This window comes from Microcaecilia unicolor, chromosome 6, assembly GCF_901765095.1.
Source record: "Microcaecilia unicolor chromosome 6, aMicUni1.1, whole genome shotgun sequence".
Lineage (NCBI taxonomy): Eukaryota > Metazoa > Chordata > Amphibia > Gymnophiona > Siphonopidae > Microcaecilia > Microcaecilia unicolor.
Window position 1 is genome coordinate 163,788,759 of NC_044036.1, and position 14,020 is coordinate 163,802,778.

A 14,020-nucleotide genomic window follows, 5' to 3' on the forward strand; every position below is an offset into this window, starting at 1 on the left:
GAGAGGGGGACAGAGAGAGAGAGACAGACTGGCCCTGGAGTGCCCTCCAACATGACAAGATAATATCTTCATGCTTGTACTTTCCAGGATATGAGGAGATTTATTGGTGTCCCAAAATACCAAAGTTTGCACAGGTTCAATATAAAGATTTGCACCAGTCCCTCCTGAACAGGTTTATCTAAAGGTGAGTTCAAAATTCAAACCTTCAGTCCTTCACAGTTTCAACATGACATTCAACATTTCCTTGAACAAATCCAGTAAGGATTACTGCGGGGCCTGGGAGGCAGCAAGAGACTCCTCCTCTTGTTGTTTCTTTAACTGATGGGTCATAAATGAGAATAGATTCTTGGGGTCTATGCTGTGATGTCCCCTTGATGTTTTCAGGAAAAGGAAACAACAGAGAATGTGCCAAGTGTGGCCCTTGAGTGGTTCTTTTTCTCTCTGTGTGCAGTGAGCTTTTCTATCTGGTGGGCTCTGGTTTCCTTTGGTGCCCTCCAATCCCTTTCACATGGATGCTCCAACAAAACTTTTGATTGTTGCCACTGGTTGTGTGTCCCCAGGTTGCCCATCCAGCTGACAGCCTGGGTGGTTCCTGCTTAGCTTTCCATTGGTTTTGTAGGGCTAGGTTCCTGTGCCATGCATCTGCCTCCAGATAGGGAGTGCTTAGCATGCCTCTTGTCTCTTTTGGGATACATACTTCCACCACATGTGCCTCCAGAGAGGGGGACAGAGAGAGAGAGACAGACTGGCCCTGGAGTGCCCTCCAACATGACAAGATAATATCTTCATGCTTGTACTTTCCAGGATATGAGGAGATTTATTGGTGTCCCAAAATACCAAAGTTTGCACAGGTTCAATATAAAGATTTGCACCAGTCCCTCCTGAACAGGTTTATCTAAAGGTGAGTTCAAAATTCAAACCTTCAGTCCTTCACAGTTTCAACATGACATTCAACATTTCCTTGAACAAATCCAGTAAGGATTACTGCGGGGCCTGGGAGGCAGCAAGAGACTCCTCCTCTTGTTGTTTCTTTAACTGATGGGTCATAAATGAGAATAGATTCTTGGGGTCTATGCTGTGATGTCCCCTTGATGTTTTCAGGAAAAGGAAACAACAGAGAATGTGCCAAGTGTGGCCCTTGAGTGGTTCTTTTTCTCTCTGTGTGCAGTGAGCTTTTCTATGTGGTGGGCTCTGGTTTCCTTTGGTGCCCTCCAATCCCTTTCACATGGATGCTCCAACAAAACTTTTGATTGTTGCCACTGGTTGTGTGTCCCCAGGTTACCCATCCAGCTGACAGCCTGGGTGGTTCCTGCTTAGCTTTCCATTGGTTTTGTAGGGCTAGGTTCCTGTGCCACGCATCTGCCTCTAGATAGGGAGTGCTTAGCATGCCTCTTGTCTCTTTTGGGATACATACTTCCACCACATGTGCCTCCAGACAGGGGGACAGAGAGAGAGAGACAGACTGGCCCTGGAGTGCCCTCCAACATGACAAGATAATATCTTCATGCTTGTACTTTCCAGGATATGAGGAGATTTATTGGTGTCCCAAAATACCAAAGTTTGCACAGGTTCAATATAAAGATTTGCACCAGTCCCTCCTGAACAGGTTTATCTAAAGGTGAGTTCAAAATTCAAACCTTCAGTCCTTCACAGTTTCAACATGACATTCAACATTTCCTTGAACAAATCCAGTAAGGATTACTGCGGGGCCTGGGAGGCAGCAAGAGACTCCTCCTCTTGTTGTTTCTTTAACTGATGGGTCATAAATGAGAATAGATTCTTGGGGTCTATGCTGTGATGTCCCCTTGATGTTTTCAGGAAAAGGAAACAACAGAGAATGTGCCAAGTGTGGCCCTTGAGTGGTTCTTTTTCTCTCTGTGTGCAGTGAGCTTTTCTATGTGGTGGGCTCTGGTTTCCTTTGGTGCCCTCCAATCCCTTTCACATGGATGCTCCAACAAAACTTTTGATTGTTGCCACTGGTTGTGTGTCCCCAGGTTACCCATCCAGCTGACAGCCTGGGTGGTTCCTGCTTAGCTTTCCATTGGTTTTGTAGGGCTAGGTTCCTGTGCCACGCATCTGCCTCCAGATAGGGAGTGCTTAGCATGCCTCTTGTCTCTTTTGGGATACATACTTCCACCACATGTGCCTCCAGAGAGGGGGACAGAGAGAGAGAGACAGACTGGCCCTGGAGTGCCCTCCAACATGACAAGATAATATCTTCATGCTTGTACTTTCCAGGATATGAGGAGATTTATTGGTGTCCCAAAATACCAAAGTTTGCACAGGTTCAATATAAAGATTTGCACCAGTCCCTCCTGAACAGGTTTATCTAAAGGTGAGTTCAAAATTCAAACCTTCAGTCCTTCACAGTTTCAACATGACATTCAACATTTCCTTGAACAAATCCAGTAAGGATTACTGCGGGGCCTGGGAGGCAGCAAGAGACTCCTCCTCTTGTTGTTTCTTTAACTGATGGGTCATAAATGAGAATAGATTCTTGGGGTCTATGCTGTGATGTCCCCTTGATGTTTTCAGGAAAAGGAAACAACAGAGAATGTGCCAAGTGTGGCCCTTGAGTGGTTCTTTTTCTCTCTGTGTGCAGTGAGCTTTTCTATGTGGTGGGCTCTGGTTTCCTTTGGTGCCCTCCAATCCCTTTCACATGGATGCTCCAACAAAACTTTTGATTGTTGCCACTGGTTGTGTGTCCCCAGGTTACCCATCCAGCTGACAGCCTGGGTGGTTCCTGCTTAGCTTTCCATTGGTTTTGTAGGGCTAGGTTCCTGTGCCACGCATCTGCCTCCAGATAGGGAGTGCTTAGCATGCCTCTTGTCTCTTTTGGGATACATACTTCCACCACATGTGCCTCCAGAGCGGGGGACAGAGAGAGAGAGACAGACTGGCCCTGGAGTGCCCTCCAACATGACAAGATAATATCTTCATGCTTGTACTTTCCAGGATATGAGGAGATTTATTGGTGTCCCAAAATACCAAAGTTTGCACAGGTTCAATATAAAGATTTGCACCAGTCCCTCCTGAACAGGTTTATCTAAAGGTGAGTTCAAAATTCAAACCTTCAGTCCTTCACAGTTTCAACATGACATTCAACATTTCCTTGAACAAATCCAGTAAGGATTACTGCGGGGCCTGGGAGGCAGCAAGAGACTCCTCCTCTTGTTGTTTCTTTAACTGATGGGTCATAAATGAGAATAGATTCTTGGGGTCTATGCTGTGATGTCCCCTTGATGTTTTCAGGAAAAGGAAACAACAGAGAATGTGCCAAGTGTGGCCCTTGAGTGGTTCTTTTTCTCTCTGTGTGCAGTGAGCTTTTCTATCTGGTGGGCTCTGGTTTCCTTTGGTGCCCTCCAATCCCTTTCACATGGATGCTCCAACAAAACTTTTGATTGTTGCCACTGGTTGTGTGTCCCCAGGTTGCCCATCCAGCTGACAGCCTGGGTGGTTCCTGCTTAGCTTTCCATTGGTTTTGTAGGGCTAGGTTCCTGTGCCATGCATCTGCCTCCAGATAGGGAGTGCTTAGCATGCCTCTTGTCTCTTTTGGGATACATACTTCCACCACATGTGCCTCCAGAGAGGGGGACAGAGAGAGAGAGACAGACTGGCCCTGGAGTGCCCTCCAACATGACAAGATAATATCTTCATGCTTGTACTTTCCAGGATATGAGGAGATTTATTGGTGTCCCAAAATACCAAAGTTTGCACAGGTTCAATATAAAGATTTGCACCAGTCCCTCCTGAACAGGTTTATCTAAAGGTGAGTTCAAAATTCAAACCTTCAGTCCTTCACAGTTTCAACATGACATTCAACATTTCCTTGAACAAATCCAGTAAGGATTACTGCGGGGCCTGGGAGGCAGCAAGAGACTCCTCCTCTTGTTGTTTCTTTAACTGATGGGTCATAAATGAGAATAGATTCTTGGGGTCTATGCTGTGATGTCCCCTTGATGTTTTCAGGAAAAGGAAACAACAGAGAATGTGCCAAGTGTGGCCCTTGAGTGGTTCTTTTTCTCTCTGTGTGCAGTGAGCTTTTCTATCTGGTGGGCTCTGGTTTCCTTTGGTGCCCTCCAATCCCTTTCACATGGATGCTCCAACAAAACTTTTGATTGTTGCCACTGGTTGTGTGTCCCCAGGTTACCCATCCAGCTGACAGCCTGGGTGGTTCCTGCTTAGCTTTCCATTGGTTTTGTAGGGCTAGGTTCCTGTGCCACGCATCTGCCTCCAGATAGGGAGTGCTTAGCATGCCTCTTGTCTCTTTTGGGATACATACTTCCACCACATGTGCCTCCAGAGAGGGGGACAGAGAGAGAGAGACAGACTGGCCCTGGAGTGCCCTCCAACATGACAAGATAATATCTTCATGCTTGTACTTTCCAGGATATGAGGAGATTTATTGGTGTCCCAAAATACCAAAGTTTGCACAGGTTCAATATAAAGATTTGCACCAGTCCCTCCTGAACAGGTTTATCTAAAGGTGAGTTCAAAATTCAAACCTTCAGTCCTTCACAGTTTCAACATGACATTCAACATTTCCTTGAACAAATCCAGTAAGGATTACTGCGGGGCCTGGGAGGCAGCAAGAGACTCCTCCTCTTGTTGTTTCTTTAACTGATGGGTCATAAATGAGAATAGATTCTTGGGGTCTATGCTGTGATGTCCCCTTGATGTTTTCAGGAAAAGGAAACAACAGAGAATGTGCCAAGTGTGGCCCTTGAGTGGTTCTTTTTCTATCTGTGTGCAGTGAGCTTTTCTATGTGGTGGGCTCTGGTTTCCTTTGGTGCCCTCCAATCCCTTTCACATGGATGCTCCAACAAAACTTTTGATTGTTGCCACTGGTTGTGTGTCCCCAGGTTACCCATCCAGCTGACAGCCTGGGTGGTTCCTGCTTAGCTTTCCATTGGTTTTGTAGGGCTAGGTTCCTGTGCCACGCATCTGCCTCCAAATAGGGAGTGCTTAGCATGCCTCTTGTCTCTTTTGGGATACATACTTCCACCACATGTGCCTCCAGAGAGGGGGACAGAGAGAGAGAGACAGACTGGCCCTGGAGTGCCCTCCAACATGACAAGATAATATCTTCATGCTTGTACTTTCCAGGATATGAGGAGATTTATTGGTGTCCCAAAATACCAAAGTTTGCACAGGTTCAATATAAAGATTTGCACCAGTCCCTCCTGAACAGGTTTATCTAAAGGTGAGTTCAAAATTCAAACCTTCAGTCCTTCACAGTTTCAACATGACATTCAACATTTCCTTGAACAAATCCAGTAAGGATTACTGCGGGGCCTGGGAGGCAGCAAGAGACTCCTCCTCTTGTTGTTTCTTTAACTGATGGGTCATAAATGAGAATAGATTCTTGGGGTCTATGCTGTGATGTCCCCTTGATGTTTTCAGGAAAAGGAAACAACAGAGAATGTGCCAAGTGTGGCCCTTGAGTGGTTCTTTTTCTCTCTGTGTGCAGTGAGCTTTTCTATGTGGTGGGCTCTGGTTTCCTTTGGTGCCCTCCAATCCCTTTCACATGGATGCTCCAACAAAACTTTTGATTGTTGCCACTGGTTGTGTGTCCCCAGGTTACCCATCCAGCTGACAGCCTGGGTGGTTCCTGCTTAGCTTTCCATTGGTTTTGTAGGGCTAGGTTCCTGTGCCATGCATCTGCCTCCAGATAGGGAGTGCTTAGCATGCCTCTTGTCTCTTTTGGGATACATACTTCCACCACATGTGCCTCCAGAGAGGGGGACAGAGAGAGAGAGACAGACTGGCCCTGGAGTGCCCTCCAACATGACAAGATAATATCTTCATGCTTGTACTTTCCAGGATATGAGGAGATTTATTGGTGTCCCAAAATACCAAAGTTTGCACAGGTTCAATATAAAGATTTGCACCAGTCCCTCCTGAACAGGTTTATCTAAAGGTGAGTTCAAAATTCAAACCTTCAGTCCTTCACAGTTTCAACATGACATTCAACATTTCCTTGAACAAATCCAGTAAGGATTACTGCGGGGCCTGGGAGGCAGCAAGAGACTCCTCCTCTTGTTGTTTCTTTAACTGATGGGTCATAAATGAGAATAGATTCTTGGGGTCTATGCTGTGATGTCCCCTTGATGTTTTCAGGAAAAGGAAACAACAGAGAATGTGCCAAGTGTGGCCCTTGAGTGGTTCTTTTTCTATCTGTGTGCAGTGAGCTTTTCTATCTGGTGGGCTCTGGTTTCCTTTGGTGCCCTCCAATCCCTTTCACATGGATGCTCCAACAAAACTTTTGATTGTTGCCACTGGTTGTGTGTCCCCAGGTTACCCATCCAGCTGACAGCCTGGGTGGTTCCTGCTTAGCTTTCCATTGGTTTTGTAGGGCTAGGTTCCTGTGCCACGCATCTGCCTCCAGATAGGGAGTGCTTAGCATGCCTCTTGTCTCTTTTGGGATACATACTTCCACCACATGTGCCTCCAGAGAGGGGGACAGAGAGAGAGAGACAGACTGGCCCCGGAGTGCCCTCCAACATGACAAGATAATATCTTCATGCTTGTACTTTCCAGGATATGAGGAGATTTATTGGTGTCCCAAAATACCAAAGTTTGCACAGGTTCAATATAAAGATTTGCACCAGTCCCTCCTGAACAGGTTTATCTAAAGGTGAGTTCAAAATTCAAACCTTCAGTCCTTCACAGTTTCAACATGACATTCAACATTTCCTTGAACAAATCCAGTAAGGATTACTGCGGGGCCTGGGAGGCAGCAAGAGACTCCTCCTCTTGTTGTTTCTTTAACTGATGGGTCATAAATGAGAATAGATTCTTGGGGTCTATGCTGTGATGTCCCCTTGATGTTTTCAGGAAAAGGAAACAACAGAGAATGTGCCAAGTGTGGCCCTTGAGTGGTTCTTTTTCTCTCTGTGTGCAGTGAGCTTTTCTATGTGGTGGGCTCTGGTTTCCTTTGGTGCCCTCCAATCCCTTTCACATGGATGCTCCAACAAAACTTTTGATTGTTGCCACTGGTTGTGTGTCCCCAGGTTACCCATCCAGCTGAGCAGCCTGGGTGGTTCCTGCTTAGCTTTCCATTGGTTTTGTAGGGCTAGGTTCCTGTGCCACGCATCTGCCTCCAGATAGGGAGTGCTTAGCATGCCTCTTGTCTCTTTTGGGATACATACTTCCACCACATGTGCCTCCAGAGAGGGGGACAGAGAGAGAGAGACAGACTGGCCCTGGAGTGCCCTCCAACATGACAAGATAATATCTTCATGCTTGTACTTTCCAGGATATGAGGAGATTTATTGGTGTCCCAAAATACCAAAGTTTGCACAGGTTCAATATAAAGATTTGCACCAGTCCCTCCTGAACAGGTTTATCTAAAGGTGAGTTCAAAATTCAAACCTTCAGTCCTTCACAGTTTCAACATGACATTCAACATTTCCTTGAACAAAGCCAGTAAGGATTACTGCGGGGCCTGGGAGGCAGCAAGAGACTCCTCCTCTTGTTGTTTCTTTAACTGATGGGTCATAAATGAGAATAGATTCTTGGGGTCTATGCTGTGATGTCCCCTTGATGTTTTCAGGAAAAGGAAACAACAGAGAATGTGCCAAGTGTGGCCCTTGAGTGGTTCTTTTTCTCTCTGTGTGCAGTGAGCTTTTCTATGTGGTGGGCTCTGGTTTCCTTTGGTGCCCTCCAATCCCTTTCACATGGATGCTCCAACAAAACTTTTGATTGTTGCCACTGGTTGTGTGTCCCCAGGTTACCCATCCAGCTGACAGCCTGGGTGGTTCCTGCTTAGCTTTCCATTGGTTTTGTAGGGCTAGGTTCCTGTGCCATGCATCTGCCTCTAGATAGGGAGTGCTTAGCATGCCTCTTGTCTCTTTTGGGATACATACTTCCACCACATGTGCCTCCAGAGAGGGGGACAGAGAGAGAGAGACAGACTGGCCCTGGAGTGCCCTCCAACATGACAAGATAATATCTTCATGCTTGTACTTTCCAGGATATGAGGAGATTTATTGGTGTCCCAAAATACCAAAGTTTGCACAGGTTCAATATAAAGATTTGCACCAGTCCCTCCTGAACAGGTTTATCTAAAGGTGAGTTCAAAATTCAAACCTTCAGTCCTTCACAGTTTCAACATGACATTCAACATTTCCTTGAACAAATCCAGTAAGGATTACTGCGGGGCCTGGGAGGCAGCAAGAGACTCCTCCTCTTGTTGTTTCTTTAACTGATGGGTCATAAATGAGAATAGATTCTTGGGGTCTATGCTGTGATGTCCCCTTGATGTTTTCAGGAAAAGGAAACAACAGAGAATGTGCCAAGTGTGGCCCTTGAGTGGTTCTTTTTCTCTCTGTGTGCAGTGAGCTTTTCTATGTGGTGGGCTCTGGTTTCCTTTGGTGCCCTCCAATCCCTTTCACATGGATGCTCCAACAAAATTTTTGATTGTTGCCACTGGTTGTGTGTCCCCAGGTTACCCATCCAGCTGGCAGCCTGGGTGGTTCCTGCTTAGCTTTCCATTGGTTTTGTAGGGCTAGGTTCCTGTGCCACACATCTGCCTCCAGATAGGGAGTGCTTAGCATGCCTCTTGTCTCTTTTGGGATACATACTTCCACCACATGTGCCTCCAGAGAGGGGGACAGAGAGAGAGAGACAGACTGGCCCTGGAGTGCCCTCCAACATGACAAGATAATATCTTCATGCTTGTACTTTCCAGGATATGAGGAGATTTATTGGTGTCCCAAAATACCAAAGTTTGCACAGGTTCAATATAAAGATTTGCACCAGTCCCTCCTGAACAGGTTTATCTAAAGGTGAGTTCAAAATTCAAACCTTCAGTCCTTCACAGTTTCAACATGACATTCAACATTTCCTTGAACAAATCCAGTAAGGATTACTGCGGGGCCTGGGAGGCAGCAAGAGACTCCTCCTCTTGTTGTTTCTTTAACTGATGGGTCATAAATGAGAATAGATTCTTGGGGTCTATGCTGTGATGTCCCCTTGATGTTTTCAGGAAAAGGAAACAACAGAGAATGTGCCAAGTGTGGCCCTTGAGTGGTTCTTTTTCTCTCTGTGTGCAGTGAGCTTTTCTATGTGGTGGGCTCTGGTTTCCTTTGGTGCCCTCCAATCCCTTTCACATGGATGCTCCAACAAAACTTTTGATTGTTGCCACTGGTTCTGTGTCCCCAGGTTACCCATCCAGCTGAGAGCCTGGGTGGTTCGTGCTTAGCTTTCCATTGGTTTTGTAGGGCTAGGTTCCTGTGCCATGCATCTGCCTCCAGATAGGGAGTGCTTAGCATGCCTCTTGTCTCTTTTGGGATACATACTTCCACCACATGTGCCTCCAGAGAGGGGGACAGAGAGAGAGAGACAGACTGGCCCTGGAGTGCCCTCCAACATGACAAGATAATATCTTCATGCTTGTACTTTCCAGGATATGAGGAGATTTATTGGTGTCCCAAAATACCAAAGTTTGCACAGGTTCAATATAAAGATTTGCACCAGTCCCTCCTGAACAGGTTTATCTAAAGGTGAGTTCAAAATTCAAACCTTCAGTCCTTCACAGTTTCAACATGACATTCAACATTTCCTTGAACAAATCCAGTAAGGATTACTGCGGGGCCTGGGAGGCAGCAAGAGACTCCTCCTCTTGTTGTTTCTTTAACTGATGGGTCATAAATGAGAATAGATTCTTGGGGTCTATGCTGTGATGTCCCCTTGATGTTTTCAGGAAAAGGAAACAACAGAGAATGTGCCAAGTGTGGCCCTTGAGTGGTTCTTTTTCTCTCTGTGTGCAGTGAGCTTTTCTATGTGGTGGGCTCTGGTTTCCTTTGGTGCCCTCCAATCCCTTTCACATGGATGCTCCAACAAAACTTTTGATTGTTGCCACTGGTTGTGTGTCCCCAGGTTACCTATCCAGCTGACAGCCTGGGTGGTTCCTGCTTAGCTTTCCATTGGTTTTGTAAAGCTAGGTTCCTGTGCCATGCATCTGCCTCCAGATAGGGAGTGCTTAGCATGCCTCTTGTCTCTTTTGGGATACATACTTCCACCACATGTGCCTCCAGAGAGGGGGACAGAGAGAGAGAGACAGACTGGCCCTGGAGTGCCCTCCAACATGACAAGATAATATCTTCATGCTTGTACTTTCCAGGATATGAGGAGATTTATTGGTGTCCCAAAATACCAAAGTTTGCACAGGTTCAATATAAAGATTTGCACCAGTCCCTCCTGAACAGGTTTATCTAAAGGTGAGTTCAAAATTCAAACCTTCAGTCCTTCACAGTTTCAACATGACATTCAACATTTCCTTGAACAAATCCAGTAAGGATTACTGCGGGGCCTGGGAGGCAGCAAGAGACTCCTCCTCTTGTTGTTTCTTTAACTGATGGGTCATAAATGAGAATAGATTCTTGGGGTCTATGCTGTGATGTCCCCTTGATGTTTTCAGGAAAAGGAAACAACAGAGAATGTGCCAAGTGTGGCCCTTGAGTGGTTCTTTTTCTCTCTGTGTGCAGTGAGCTTTTCTATCTGGTGGGCTCTGGTTTCCTTTGGTGCCCTCCAATCCCTTTCACATGGATGCTCCAACAAAACTTTTGATTGTTGCCACTGGTTGTGTGTCCCCAGGTTACCTATCCAGCTGACAGCCTGGGTGGTTCCTGCTTAGCTTTCCATTGGTTTTGTAAAGCTAGGTTCCTGTGCCATGCATCTGCCTCCAGATAGGGAGTGCTTAGCATGCCTCTTGTCTCTTTTGGGATACATACTTCCACCACATGTGCCTCCAGAGAGGGGGACAGAGAGAGAGAGACAGACTGGCCCTGGAGTGCCCTCCAACATGACAAGATAATATCTTCATGCTTGTACTTTCCAGGATATGAGGAGATTTATTGGTGTCCCAAAATACCAAAGTTTGCACAGGTTCAATATAAAGATTTGCACCAGTCCCTCCTGAACAGGTTTATCTAAAGGTGAGTTCAAAATTCAAACCTTCAGTCCTTCACAGTTTCAACATGACATTCAACATTTCCTTGAACAAATCCAGTAAGGATTACTGCGGGGCCTGGGAGGCAGCAAGAGACTCCTCCTCTTGTTGTTTCTTTAACTGATGGGTCATAAATGAGAATAGATTCTTGGGGTCTATGCTGTGATGTCCCCTTGATGTTTTCAGGAAAAGGAAACAACAGAGAATGTGCCAAGTGTGGCCCTTGAGTGGTTCTTTTTCTCTCTGTGTGCAGTGAGCTTTTCTATCTGGTGGGCTCTGGTTTCCTTTGGTGCCCTCCAATCCCTTTCACATGGATGCTCCAACAAAACTTTTGATTGTTGCCACTGGTTGTGTGTCCCCAGGTTACCCATCCAGCTGGCAGCCTGGGTGGTTCCTGCTTAGCTTTTCAGCAGTTTTCTTGGGATATGCTCCTGTGCCACACATCTGCCTCCAGATTGGGAGTGCTTAGCTTGCCTCTTGTCTCCTCTGGGATACACACGTCCACCACATGTGCCTCCAGAGAGGGGGAGAGAGAGAAAGAGAGAGATAGACTGGCCCTGGAGTGCCCTCCAACATGACAAGATAATATCTTCATGTTTGCACTTTCCAGGATATGAGATTTATTGGTGCCCCAAAATACCAATGTTGTGCACAGGTTCAGTATAAAGATTTGCACCAGTCCCTCCTGAACAGGTTTATCTGAAGGTGAGTTCAAAATTCAATCCTTCACAGTTTGAACACCAGCCTAAGCCTTTCCTATGATGCATCTTCCTGTTCGCAGGACCAGGAAGTTGCATCAGAGGGAAGGCTCGGAGCTGGCATGGTGGCATTTGAAGACCCAGGTGGGGCAGCTGTGGAGTAGGAGAACTCTGTGCACACTCTGCTTCTTCTAAGATCCAGTCCAGGTCCCTTTATTTTGAACCCAAGCAGCTTTATACATTTGCTCGAGGTAATAGCCTGCGAGAGGAACAGGTTTTTGTACATTTTTCATTTTGAACCTCACAATTAAAGATTTTTGTTCACGTTTAAACCATTGTCTGGCTGTGTTTGTAAAGGCTCCTGCCATAAACCCACTCATGCTATGAAACAACACCAAGAGTCTATCTCTGTCCACTCTGTCATAGGCCTTAGAAAATTCACAAATACTGCTAAGAGGTCTTGACATTGTTCAACGTTCTTTTCTTGTAGTTGTCTCAGAGGACCTTATGTCATTGTAAGAAACTTTCACTTGGATACTGCATTGACCTTTTGAGAGAACACATTTTGATATTCTTTTTAGTTAGTTTAGAATTTTAACAAGAATCTTTCAGGCAACTGATAACATTATGATTAACGAAGACAGCCCTCTCACTTCATCGTTAAAGGCCTGAGGAAATTATTGCTTTTCCAAGTATGCATTACAGAATGTCAAAAGTTCTGCTTTGGACTCACTGCATCCAACTCTGAATACCGCAGGGGAAATCCAATCTAGGTCTGGATCTTTCTTACAGCTAGTTTTTCCACCCTTACTGGCAAACTCATTTCCTTTTTCTATTTACAACTGTTTTAGTTGCTCTAGTGAACTTGATCAAAGATTTCCAGTTGATTCAGTAGATTTACAAAGTGCTATTTCCAGTGATTAATAATATTGCATTTATCTCTAAAACGTTGAGCACGTAACAGGTGCTTCCTTTAGAGCACTGTAAAAACCTTAAGTACAATTGTTTAGTAGCAGCTGGAGTATCTATTTTGTTAACTTTGTCCTTTCATCAGCCAGCTTTGAGCATTTTCTTCTGGAAATGCAACTTAACCTTTTTATTTCTTTTTTTGTGTGTTTCAATTGAATTACTTAAGAGATGTGCAACACAGAACGTTCTTCTTTTGCCAAAGAAAATCTTGTATGCTGTCATTATTTTATTTATTTATTTAACACATTTATACCCCACATTTTCCCACTAGTTGTAGGTTCAATGTGGCTTACACAATACCGTAGTGCAGGCTACAGTTCAGTAAAATACAATTAAACAATGTAATAATAAGATAGTAATCGTATATGCAACGTTTAAAACAACAGAGATAATAAAAGATAATAGAGTCCATGAATTTTGCTGAAACAAAGAAGAAATAAGTTAGGCTGAGTCTGGAAGGTAAGCCTTCTTGAACAGGGCGGTCTTCAGTAATTTCCTGAAATTTAGATGGTTCTGAATTGATCTTAAGATTTTGGGTTGTGCATTCCATAGCTGTGTGCCTATGAAGGAGAAGCTGGATGCGTAGGTAGATTTGTATTTAAGGCCGTTGCAATCTGGATAATGTAAATTTAGGAAGGATCGGGAAAAGCAGGAACTGTTTCTGTGTGGTAGATCTATTAGATTTAACATGTATGCAGGAACTTCTCCGTAAATAATCCTATGAATCAAGGATTTTTCATCAAAACACTCTATAGTCTTACATTTAGGATAACCAAGAATATTAAAAACTGTTTGCGTGTTCTATAATGAATTGCTTTCTGTCAGAAGTATTATCAGACCCCAGAGCTTGAGAGATTGTACCTCCTAAATTTGGCTTGAATATCAACAGATTTTAGCTTCTTGATATCAAGTTGTTTAAGAGCAGCAAGAGCAATCTTGCATCATGAGGTTAACAAAAAAATGATCTGTGAGGCACTGTGGTTCACACACATAATTTGAATATCAAGAATATTTTTTATTTCTTTTAGTCTTGTGAAGATGTAGTCCAGGAAATGATGATACTTAGGTCATGGATCTTTCTAAATGAAAATGAATGTTTCTTTGGATGGTAGACTTAAATATTAGCGATGACAAGATATTACTTCATGCAAAAACTAAGCAACAATTTTATATGTATTGTGTTTACCCTTTCTAAATTTTCCTAAGCTGGCCCAGAAGTTCTAAAATCACAACAGACTCCAGAATTTAGAGAGTAATATTCTATAACGAGCGGCCTAATTTTAGGCAGCAAGAAGTTACTTAAATGGCCGTATTCTAGACATTTACACACATAAGTTGCCCAATAGGGCCGATATTTAAAGTAAGCCTGCTTAAATTGCTTCCCCTAAGTAGGGATATT